Source organism: Anopheles bellator, assembly GCF_943735745.2.
Source record: "Anopheles bellator chromosome X unlocalized genomic scaffold, idAnoBellAS_SP24_06.2 X_unloc_2, whole genome shotgun sequence".
NCBI lineage: Eukaryota > Metazoa > Arthropoda > Insecta > Diptera > Culicidae > Anopheles > Anopheles bellator.
Window position 1 is genome coordinate 286,035 of NW_026684282.1, and position 12,146 is coordinate 298,180.

A 12,146-nucleotide genomic window follows, 5' to 3' on the forward strand; every position below is an offset into this window, starting at 1 on the left:
CTACGAACGAGTATTATAAACGAGTTGAAGGCCGATTTGCATTCTATTTTGACAACCTCTTCCTGCAACGGTGGTTGGATCAAGGACGCAGCCTGCGCTTCGTCGTCGGTACAACCACCCACACGTGTACCAGTAAGCTGGAACAAAGATTCGCAGCCATCATTTGCAGCCAGTGTTTGCCAGCCGGGCCCGCTGACTGATCACACCAACACTAACGGGTCCACACCGTTGGTTTGCAAACCGTTCTTGTGTGGCACGGACGAGTCTTCCTCTGCGCCAATGGTCACTACGGTCCCTTTTCAAATCCAAAAGACGTGGCTCTACCTTTCTATAATTGCACCAGATGTCACGGATGAACAAATGCTTGCCTCGATAACACACTGTATGGACACAGACGATGTCCTGCTCTACAGACTGATTCCTAAAGACAAGGATATCTCAACGGTCTCATTCGTGTCCTTCAAGGTCGGCTGGCCGCACTCACTGAAGGAAAAAGCAATGCTTTTCAGCAATGCCGTGGCCCTCGACGTGGCCACGTGGTGTTATTATATTTTCTGTGAGTTTGTGAGACTCACGAAGAAAAACTCTTCCGCAGCTGCAAATTCACACCCAGCTTACTCAGATGGTATTTCATCACAACTCAACACTCTGCATCATTCTGCCTCTAACCTCCGACGTATGCAGACGCAAAAATTGACCACTCCGATAAACACGATCGATCGCCCCGACAGAGACCTGTGGCCTTGGACTGGCGTAAGCCGAAGCCTTTTGTTCTATTCTGGCGCCTGCGAGTGTGACCGCCGGCGGCAACGCTGCTATCTCTCGATCGCGTCCAGTGTGTGTGCTAGTGCGGCATCGTTATTACGTCCCAGTGTTGAAAGTACATACAAACTTATGGTAAGTCCAGTTACTAACAAGCGTGTGCGAGGACGTGTGTACGTACGTACATACGCACGTACATACGTACGTACGTTTGTACTTCCCAATTTTAAAGTCAGCAATTCCACTCTCGGCGTCCGTACTTTAAGCCCCTCGCAATAGAGGGGCAGCCCGTGGCCGACTTCGGCCCAGAGGATTATACCCTCGTGATAAGAAAAAAGACCGGCACCGGAGCCGGCGGATGCACCTACAGAACCGGCTGCAAAAAAAATCGGTCGAGGATTTAACCGCAGGTAGAGCGAGGGCGTACCCGGCATCGCGCACGGGATCCTTCATGGTGTTGGTGCCGCCCAAAGAGGGCAAACTCGACGTTTTGGCGATCAGCCGATTGCTGCGCGTCAAAAACAACTCCATAATGGATATCACCATGGTGCTTCCGAATAAAATGAAGGTGACCCTCACTAAGAGGGATGACGCAAACGCCTACCATGGTTCCTAGTGTTGGACAGCAGTTTTACGGTGAAGCACACGTGCTTATACCCAACGGCAGCGTTGAAGTGACAGGTGTCGCGGAGACCGAGGTGTCACCCGATGACATCTTGGCTTGGGCGCGTTCTCCACCCAGTGGACAAAATTGACTGCCCTAGAATTTTTTGAACAATTTTGAGAGCCCGAGACTGCCCCTCTGCCTGCGACGCGGCGGAGGAAGGCTGCCCAGTTAACAATTTTGAGAGCCCGAGGCTGCCCCTCTGCCTGCGACGCGGCGGAGGAAGGCTGAGACGAGTGAGATCGAACGCCCCTCTGCCTGCGACGAGGCCGGGGAGGGCGATCTCGCAGCGCACGAAGTGAGCACGAGGCGCTTTCGTAGGTTGCCGGGGAAAGAGCGGAAGAAGTCCCCGTGAGTTTTGTAATCGCCGTGAGTTTGCAGGTGGAAGACGAACGGTAGAGAGAAAGAAAAAGGAATAGAAATAACAGAGATAACGAGATCGGGGCAAAGTCCCGAAGTTTCTGAGGGGTCCTACAGTCTGTCTTTAACTTTTGTTGTGGACTTAGGCGAATCGGGACGAAACCTCTGCCTCTGTTTTTTCTAAGTGCCAAGTGTAAAGTACCAAGTGCTAGTGCTGCTCTTTCGATCACGGGTGATCCTGATAGAAATAATCCAGGTAAGTTTATTGGACAGTATTCAGTGACAACCAAATAATGTTGAAATGTTTTCGCTTTGCTCGTTTCAGATGTCCAACTAAACTGGGATGCAAAGGATTCGAATGCAAATGCAATGCAATGCATTTTACAACGTGTCTAAGGCGTCTAAGGCAACTACGCAGCAAATTGTGAACGAACCGCTAGTGAAGAGTGAAGAGTGTACGCGAACCGAAAAAAGAGAAAGAAAATATACCGAAATGTACCGACCAAATACGCACTGTTTCATTTGGCTAGTGGCTAGGGGTAATATGGGAGAAAGAAAACGAAAAAAGCGAGGGAACACACAGGTGAGAGACAGGGGGCCGTTCGGTGAGAGAATTCAATCGACTGTTCACTCCATGGACCTAACGACGGATCACAGCGATTCCACCATACAAGCTATATGGGAAATAATGTTCGAAGTAGCGGATCAGTAGCGAATGAGTTGTGGATGAGCTGTCGAATTTAAAGTGAGAAGAGCGAAATTATTCACTGGGTTGTTGATGAACTTGGGGCTCGAGCTTCGGTTATCTCAGAAGGGGGTGGCATCGAAGACCAATGGACCGCCATTAAGACCGCCTTCAGAGAAAAGAATGGATATCCGATAACACCTAGAAGAAGATCGAGGAACGGGGAGAGGCCAAAGCCGCGGTAGAGCGGGCAAAATCCAGGAGAGCGAAAGACATAACACGTCGTCGGTATAGCTCACTAGACCGGGAAGTAAAACGTTGGTGTCGGCGGGACAAGCGAACATGGGCCGACTCCTTCGCTAGCGAAGGGGAGAGAGCCGCTGCATCCGGCCATATCCATCTCCTCTACGATATTTCACGACGCCTAAAGTATACCAGGATGACGACTAAGACACCTGTGAAAGACGCATCTGGTCAGTTGCAAACCGACCCTACTGAACAGCTGAAACGCTGGTTTGAGCACTTCGAACAGCTGCTCCAAGTGCCATCTGCCAACCAGCAACCGACACCCCAGCTTGAGCCGCCACCAGTCAGTACCAGCCGCGTCAGCTCGGAGGCCCCAGCTCTGCAGGAAATAGAAACAGCCGTCCGAAGTATGAAATCCAACAAAGACCCTGGGGTCGATCGTATATCAGCCGAGATGCTACAAGCTGACCCCATATTACCGGCACAAATGCGCCATTAACTATTCTCAAATACGAAGGTCACTATTTATATTTCGGGAATTGGCAACACTGATGTCATGTGAGTCCATCTGATGGTTCCATCGTAAAGTTTGACATTTTTGACGACATACGTACTCAGAACATTTTGTCATACGGACGCTATTTGTTTATTTTATATTTAGTTGAAAGTTTCGTCTCGGCAAAAAAATGGAACTGAATCGTGAACATTTTCGAGCGATGATTTTTTACGACTTTCGACGTGGATTATTACAACAAGAGTGCGTCAATCAACTTAATTTGACTTTTGGCGATGAAGCTCCATCAAAAACCACTGTGTATCGCTGGTATAGTGAATTCAATCGTGGTCGTAGTTCGCTGTCCGACGAGTTTCGTGAAGGTCGTCCAAAATCGACTGTAGTGCCAGAAAACATCGATGCTGTGCACGAAATGATTAAGCAAGATCGTCATGTAACCTATTGTGAGATTGAGGCATCCCTAAGCATTAGTTCCACCAGCATATATGCGATTTTACATGAACACTTAGCTGTGCGAAAATTATGTTCACGTTGGATCCCACAAAATTTGACAATCGCTCAAAAAAAGGCTCGTGTCGATTGGTGCAAAGAAATGCTTCAGAAAAACAATCGCGGTGCTTCAAAAGACGTTTATAACATCGTGACAGGTGACGAATCATGGATATATTCGTATGAGCCCGAAAGTAAGCAGCAGTCGACTGTATGGGTGTTCCAAGATGAACCAAATCCAACAAAAGTTGTTCGCACACGAAGCACTTCAAAGAAAATGGTGGCCTGTTTCTTCGGAAAAACTGGTCATATTGCAACAGTGTCTCTAGAGGATCGTAGAACAGTAAATTCTGAGTGGTACACAACCATCTGTTTGCCAGAAATCTTCGGTGAAATAAGGAAAACAAACAAGAGACGTCGGATTGCTCTTCATCATGACAATGCCAGCTCTCACACATCGGCTCAAACAAGAGACTATTTGAGCACTCAAAACATCGAATTGATGGGTCATCCGCCGTACAGCCCTGATTTGGCACCCAATGATTTCTTTTTGTTCCCATCCGTGAAGAATAAACTGCGTGGTCAACGATTTTCATCGCCCGAAGAAGCTCTTGAAGCGTTCAAAAATCATGTTTTGGAGATACCTCATTCGGAATGGAATAAATGCTTTGAAAATTGGTTTAAGCGCATGCAAAAGTGTATCGATCATCGTGGCGAGTACTTTGAAAAACAATAAAAATATATTCGCAGCTTCACTATTTGTTTTTGTTCCTATTCCCGAAATATAAATAGTGACCCTCGTATATGGGAAACCGCAACCTTTCCGGCCGACTGGATGCAGGGCATACTAGTAAATGTTTCGAAGAAGGGAGACCTGGCGATATGCGAAAATTGGCGAGGCATTATGCTGCTGTGCATTGCTCTCAAGGTTCTGTGCAAAGTGATCCTAAACCGGATACAGGAGAAGATCCATGCGACACTCCAATGACAGCAGGCCGGATTACGAGCTGGGAGAGCCCGCAATGACCATTTTGCTACGTTGCGCATTATAAACGAGCAAATCAACGAATACCAAGAGTCTCTCTACCTGGTTTTCATTGATTACGAGAAAGCGTTCGACCGCCTCAACCATTTAAATCTTTGGAGCGCCCTAAGACGCAAGGGTGTCCCGGACAAAATAATCGACCCCATCACAGCACAATACGAGGATTTTACTTGCAGAGTTCTGTAAAACGGAGCCTTGTCCGACCCTATCAAAGTCACAGTTGGCGTGAGGCAAGGTTGTTTACTATCACCACTACTGTTCTTCACCGTCATCGATGAGATCATGTTTACCGATCAGCTGTGGATCAGGGTTCAAATTGGCGGTTTGAATCTTTTCATTGGTGTCGCTGGCCAGAAGTGTCGCGAGCACATTTTGCTCCGTGTCTGGCGCTGCTGCACATGCGATCTCCGGGGTGATTCCAATCCACCTACAGCTGCGCGAGGACATCCGTCTGTACCGGAGTGTACGCCACACCCTGAGTGCGACGGACCGAGCGCCCAGTGGACAAAATTGAGTGCCCGAGCTACCCCTCTGCCTGCGACGGGGGCGAGGAAGGCTGAAACGGATGAATCCGAACGCCCCTCTGCCTGCGACGAAGACGAGAAGGAGCGAGTAGGCCGGTTCATGAGGGTCCGCTCGTAAGTACAGGGGTAAAAGAGCGGAAGAAACCACGAGAGGAGGGGGTTCCATGCGCTAGTTTGTGGGTTTCATTTACAGGGAGGGTAGGGTTTCAGAGCCGAGAGGCCATGCGAACGCGAAGACGAACAGACGAGCGAAAGGAAGAGGAATACAAAAAAAGAGATAGCGAGATTGAATAAAAATTATAAGTTCGAGAGAGAACGGGCAGTCGATTTTGTGCCCCAGGTCAAGTGCAAGTGCGTGTTTTTCGTTCCACCGTGTGTGATCCTGATAGAAATAAATAGGTAAATTAATTCGTCAGTATTCGGTCACAACCAAATAATGTTGAAAACTTTTCACTTTGCTCGTTTCAGATGTCCAACTAAACTAGCATGCATAGGATTCCAATACAACACTCGTAACATGTCTACGGCGTCACCAGCAGCGGCCGCTTTAGTGAAGTGTGAAGAGTGAATGATAGAACAAAGAAGAGAGAGAAAATATACGCTTCGAAACCGTACCAACTGTGTTATTTTGGCTAGGGGAGAATATGGGAGAAAGAAAACGAAGAAAGAGAGGGGACACACAGGGGAGACAAGGGGGTCACGCTAGAGAGTTCATTTTTCGCGAACCGTTCATTGCGCCGTTTCACGAACGATTCAGGGTCCTAAGCAACTGGCCCATACAAAATTTGTATGAGACCGTGACTCGTTCGTGAAAAGTTCTTGAAAAATGAACGTGAAATTGCGGTCCAGCCACTCAATTTTGCTCACTGGGCGATAAACCAATCGGTCATGTCGTTTAGGCCCTTCACAAGGTCATATGGCATGAGGAAGGAATGGTTTGAGATGGAGCGGTTGCATCAATAGGGATGGAAAAAGGGGCCGGTTTGACGAGTTAGCGAACGAAGTTGCTCGGAGGGGTTGAAGGAAGCCACTGTTACCCTGCGTGTACACTAGAAGAAATCTGGGGCAGATTTTTTCTGTGCTGGCGTCCACACTAGCAGATTCTTAGCTCCAGTGAGTGAAATGACAGTTGTGGAGGGCAGGACCACTCGGGTTCACTGAACAGGTGAACAGTTCATTGGGCAGAACCGCTCGGGCTCTAGTGCAGAATAAGAAGGTAGAGTAATTGAGTATCATAGAGATCGTCAAATGCGCGCAATTTAGAAAAAAGTGAAACATTAGACAGCTACCACGTTTATCGATAGACGTTTACAGATTGTTGATTGTAATGTGATTGAACGAGGTGTGGCGGAACATTTCAATATTGTGAAAATAAAATATTCTGCGAATAATCACTAAGCTAAAGTACCATGGTATACGGAGACCAAATAATACAAATTTGTAGCTGGCAACATTTGCTCGATCGACCATGTTGGGTCGAAAGCGGTAACATAGTAAGGAAAAACCATTTTATAGACTTATGAGGTATCGAGAGGGTGGAGTACGACAGGAACGCATAAACGTATAAATATGAACCGAAAATGATGAATAAACGATATTCGAAGAAATGAAGGCCAATAGTAAACCCGAGTCTGATTAGTTCATGACCAGCGACCAGGCCGGGCCGGTAAGAAAGCATAAGAAAGAAAGAACTGGCGAACTCACATGGCGACCGTGATAGTGTGTTGCCGTAGGTAATAAAAGGAATGTGAACGTGAAATAACAAGTGATTAAGTAAGATACACACCAACACAAAGACAAAAGTGAAAAAACGAATACAAAAAATCCAAAAACGAAAACAAAAATGAAAAGGTTGAAAAATGCTAGAGTGTGAGGTGCCAATATTTGTGGGCTCAACGATGTACCTCGACGAAACATCGATGAAGCAGTACATTAGCGAACTACCACCGAGCCGCACCGACGGAGTAGGAGCACGGGTAGGTCGATCCGCCTCGGAAGAAAGAGGATGGTGAAGAACGAGGAAGAAAACGAACCAACCAACCAACTGACCTAAGCAGTTAAATGACGCGAAAAAAGGGAACATCAAAAGCAGCAATGCTAAATGCAATCCATTCATTTTTTTTGTTGCTATAATTCCACGATAAACTAATACTATTTGCAATAATAAAAAAGAAGCTATGACAGACAAATAAATGATAAAAGAAGCTGGCCCTAGTTGGCACAACTTATTTGATATAAAAACGGCAACGGCCATAGCCATATGTCATATGATAGTTCGACCGAAAATTTACAAGCTTTGCTAGATGCACTTAGTTTATTAAAAGACCTAGTTCCAGAAAACCAAATGACAATCGCCATTAAATTTATAAAGACACAAGTATCAGGCAAAGCAAGAACAGTCTATCAAGAGAATTCGGTTAGCACTTCTGAAATTGCTGAGGCCATTAAAAGAGAATGTAAGTCAAGTACAACACCAGAAATAATCCAGCTTTAATTAAAGACAATCAGAAATCAGGGAAATTTAGAAAAAATCTCCGATGAGATAGAAACCTTATTGCATAATCTACAAACAATACAGGGTGTTCCATTAAAACTTAGAGATTGAAATGTCAAATAATTCGGCCATTTTTCAGTCGATTTTTACAAATGGACAAGATTCTTTAAGGGTGCAAAATGCCGTTTATTAACAATTTACCCAAAATACAAAATCGATCGAATAATCGCCTCCATTAGACATGCAAAAGTGGCCCTTTCATTGTATCTGACAACATTTAGGAAATAGATAACGTAATAGCATCCATTTCCGCTGTAATGTTAGCTTTCAGTTCTTCAATGGTCTTTGGTTGGCTGGCATAAACCATACTCTTCAAATAGCCCCACAGAAAGAAATCAGAAAAAAATCTGCATTAATAAGCACGTACAGTTTTCGCAGTGGTCCAAATGGAATGACTATTTTCAACGTACAGCGCTACAATTTTAGTCCGCTGTTTCACCGTAAATTGATCTTTAATTAAAATGGCATACATTGACGTTTCAGAATTTGACTTATTTGTCAAAATTGATTAAAAACGGCGGAGCTATTTAACATTTCAATCTCTAAATCTTAATGTCTGTACACATAGAAGAAGTTATACCAAAAGAAGTAGCAACTAAAATGGCTTGCAAAGCAGGAATAGCCACACTTATTAACAATAGCATAGGAGAAACAAAAATAATCTTGAAAGCAGTAGAATTTAGTTCAGTAAGGAAGGCAATCATGAAACTACACGAACTAAATGTAGAGAGGGAAGAAACCCAAATTTTCATTAACAAGATCATCAACCAAAGGGCGACAGGCCACAATAACTACCAGAGCTTAGTACCACCCCAACAGTGTTATAACTGTCGACGCCCACCACGGCAGTATGAAAGCTACAAGCGACCGTTTGGACAACCGCAAAACTATTATCGCCCACCCCACCACAGTAATAATTACTGGCCCAGGTACGACCAGCGCCAATTCCACCATAATCTGGGATTCCGAACGCCTAGGTTCGGAAACATACGAATACGAACGACAGACCCACACACATGGAACATGGAAATGTGTTTTTAGCTCAGCAGGAGTCTGAGTCATCCGCGAATCATCAACAACAAGCCGTCGAAGAAGCGCATCGTAGCAACGAAGAAGAACGCAAATATCACGAGAAAGAAGCCCACCACAGATTTGAGAAAGAAGAAGCAAAACGCAAGGAATACGAAGAATCAGAACGTCAACTACTCGAGATGATCAAGGAACTATACGAGGAGGAGAACGAAGAACAGCAAGTATCAAACAATAATAACATATCGATGCAACACCGTAACAATGGTTCTGATAGCAGTACGAGTAAACCAAGAAATGACCATGACAACGAAGAAGACATAGAGGACGACAATGATGCGCCGTCGGAGTTGCAGAAAGTGTTTAAGCTGACCATTAATGCACAGCAACAAAACGAGGACCAGGAATCAGAGGACCATCGAGCCTTCCAGAATAGTTACGATGACGGAAAAAGTGAGGCGAACCAGTTGCGTCGAAAAAGTACAACAGCATTACGAGAACGATCAGCCATACCGCCGACTCAAAAGAGTAGAAAAAGAAAGAAAATGAAAAAAACAAGTAAGTTGGACACCTATAACGAGAGTAACGCCAGCCATGCAGATTTCGACAACTAGGATCGCTTCCGGAAAAAAATCGGGCGTAGCATCAGTGAAAAGGCATGCAGCGACCACTGATAGTGACAAATTGTTAGACGTGAATCAGGAAGCAGAACTGGCGGCAGCAACTCCAAAGAAAAAAGAAGAAAAGAAAAGAAGGCCGAAACCATTGGGATCACTAGCAAACGACGGCAGGAATGTAAAGAAGCAACTAATGCCATCGAGAAGAACGGTGACCCAAACCAGGAAGATGAAGCAGACGATCACCTAGACCGCACCATATTGAGACCATCCGACGGGCGGTGGGTACCACCGGCAGCGTAACATCGCTGCCCATCGTCGCTCCATTACCACCTCGAAAGAATAGAATCCCTAGAACGAAGTCATGTCGCATACCAGAGAGATTAACAAACAGTCATTACAACAAAAAACAGCAGAACAGAAGAAACGCAAACTGTCCACAAAAGTAGAATAATATTGTGAACCCACAGCAAGAAAGTCAAAAGTTAATACTGATAGTTAATAGTGAAATAATGCCATTGTGACACGTGTATCGCACATGTAACCAAAGCCAAGCGGTCAAAAGACGGCTTAGAAATTAATTGTTCCCAGACGTCGAATTGCTGTAGTTAGCAAAACACCAAGCATAAACATTGGTGAGCATTAACAGTTAACACCGCCCCGACTGTTAGCATGACTCAATAAGGCAACATAGCTGCATTCATGCATTGCGCACGACTCCAATAAGACAACATAGTATCATTCATGCATTGAGCACGATTCTAACAAGACAACATAGTTGCCTTCATGCATTAAGGTCCAACATAAACATCAAAGATCACGGACCACTCTCAGCTGAATGTAAACATTCACACGGCCACCAACAATCCGTAGCCGAGAGTCATATAAAACGATCAACCGATCAGATTGACGTTGTTCTTTCGAGTTGTGCCTTCCATCGAGCTACTTCGGTTCTACGGTCAGTGCGTTCCAGCATCATAGGGTATTCGTAACATCGTCGTGGTTAGTGAGGACAACGTAAAATTGTAACCCGCGAAGCATCGTGTAGTGTTAAAAGGAGTTGAATAAAAAATACAACCCTTTTTTAAAAACCACTCCACGCGGTCTCGTGCTTAACTCTGTATGAGCAAATAATTGCTCCCAGGCAATCGAACTGCTTATGCATGCATGTAAAGTTGGACTGGCAACCCGGCGGTGGGATGGGGCGTCCGTTCAACTGGCAACACGGCGAGAACGGACGAAAAAGTCAGTCGCTAACGAAACGTACTAAAGAACAGTCCTACGTTACATGCATATCATACATGCACATGCTAATGGTTCGATGATTCACATAAATCCGTACAAACATATTTTGCATAACGACACGCGCCGTTGTCAAGCGCGCTCTTCTCCCCAGTGAGCAAAATTGTGTGCTCGAGCTTCCCCTCTGCCTGCAACGGGGGCGAGGAAGGCTGAAACGGATGAATCCGAACGCCCCTCTGCCAGCGTAAGAAACGAATAAGGAATGAGGAATAACGAAAAGGAATAGAAGAAACAGAGATAGCGATATCGGGGCAAAATTCTTTGTCCCAAAGTCTCTGAGAGGTAGTTTGTTTTTAACTTCTATTCTGTCAGGAACTTAACCGAATTGTGGAGTCGGGACGAAGCCCTCTGTCTCTGTATTTTGTAAGTGCCAAGTGCAAAGTACCAAATGCTAGTGCTTCTCTTTCTATCACGTTTGTACCTGTTAGAAATAATCCAGGTAAGTTTATTGGACAGTATTCAGTGAATATCAAATAATGTTGAAATGTTTTCGCTTTGCTCGTTTCAGATGTCCAACTAAACTGGGATGCATAGGATTCGAATGCAAATGCAATACAATGCATTTTACAACGTGTCTAAGGCGTCTAAGGCAGCTACGCAGCAAATTGTGAACGAACCGCTAGTGAAGAGTGAAGAGTGTACGCGAACCCAAAAAAGAGAGAGAAAATATACCGAAATATACCGACCAAATACGAACTGTTTCATTTTGGCTAGGGGGGAATATGGGAGAAAGAAAACGAAAAAAGCGAGGCTACACACAGGTGAGAGACAGGGGACCGTTCGGTGACAATTTAATCCACTGCTCACTCCATGGACCTAACGACGGACCACTGCCATTCCACCATGCAAGCTGTATGGGAAATAATGTTCGAAGCAGTGGATCAGCAGTGGATGAGTTTGTGGATGAGCTGTGGAATTTGAAGTGAGAAGAGCGAAATTGGTACTTGGTACTTGGTACTTTGCACCTGGCACTTAGAAAATACAGAGGCAAAGGTTTCGTCCCGATTCGCCTAAGTCCAGAACAGAAGTTAAAGACAGACTGTCGGACCCCTCAGAAACTTCGGGATTTTGCCTCGATCTCGTTATCTCTGTTTTTCCTATTCCTTTTTCTTTCTCTCTACCGTTCGTCTTCCACCTGCAAACTCACGGCGATTTCAAAACTCACGGGGATTTCTTCCGCTCTTTCCCCGGCAACCTCCGAACGCGTCCTCATGCTCACTTCGTTCGCTGCGAGATCGCCCTCCCCCGGCCTCGTCGCAGGCAGAGGGGCGTTCGATCTCACTCGTCTCAGCCTTCCTCCACCGCGTCGCAGGCAGAGGGGCAGCCTCGGCCTCTCAAAATTATTCACTGGGTGC

General features: G+C 45.6%; 1 protein-coding gene across 1 annotated transcript in view; it reads right to left on the reverse strand.

Annotated features, from left to right (window-relative positions):
* Positions 1–12,146, reverse strand: part of LOC131214142 (mucin-2-like) — a 37,062-nt gene that overhangs the window by 11,113 nt on the left and 13,803 nt on the right. The gene's annotated exons all lie outside the window — the stretch shown is intronic.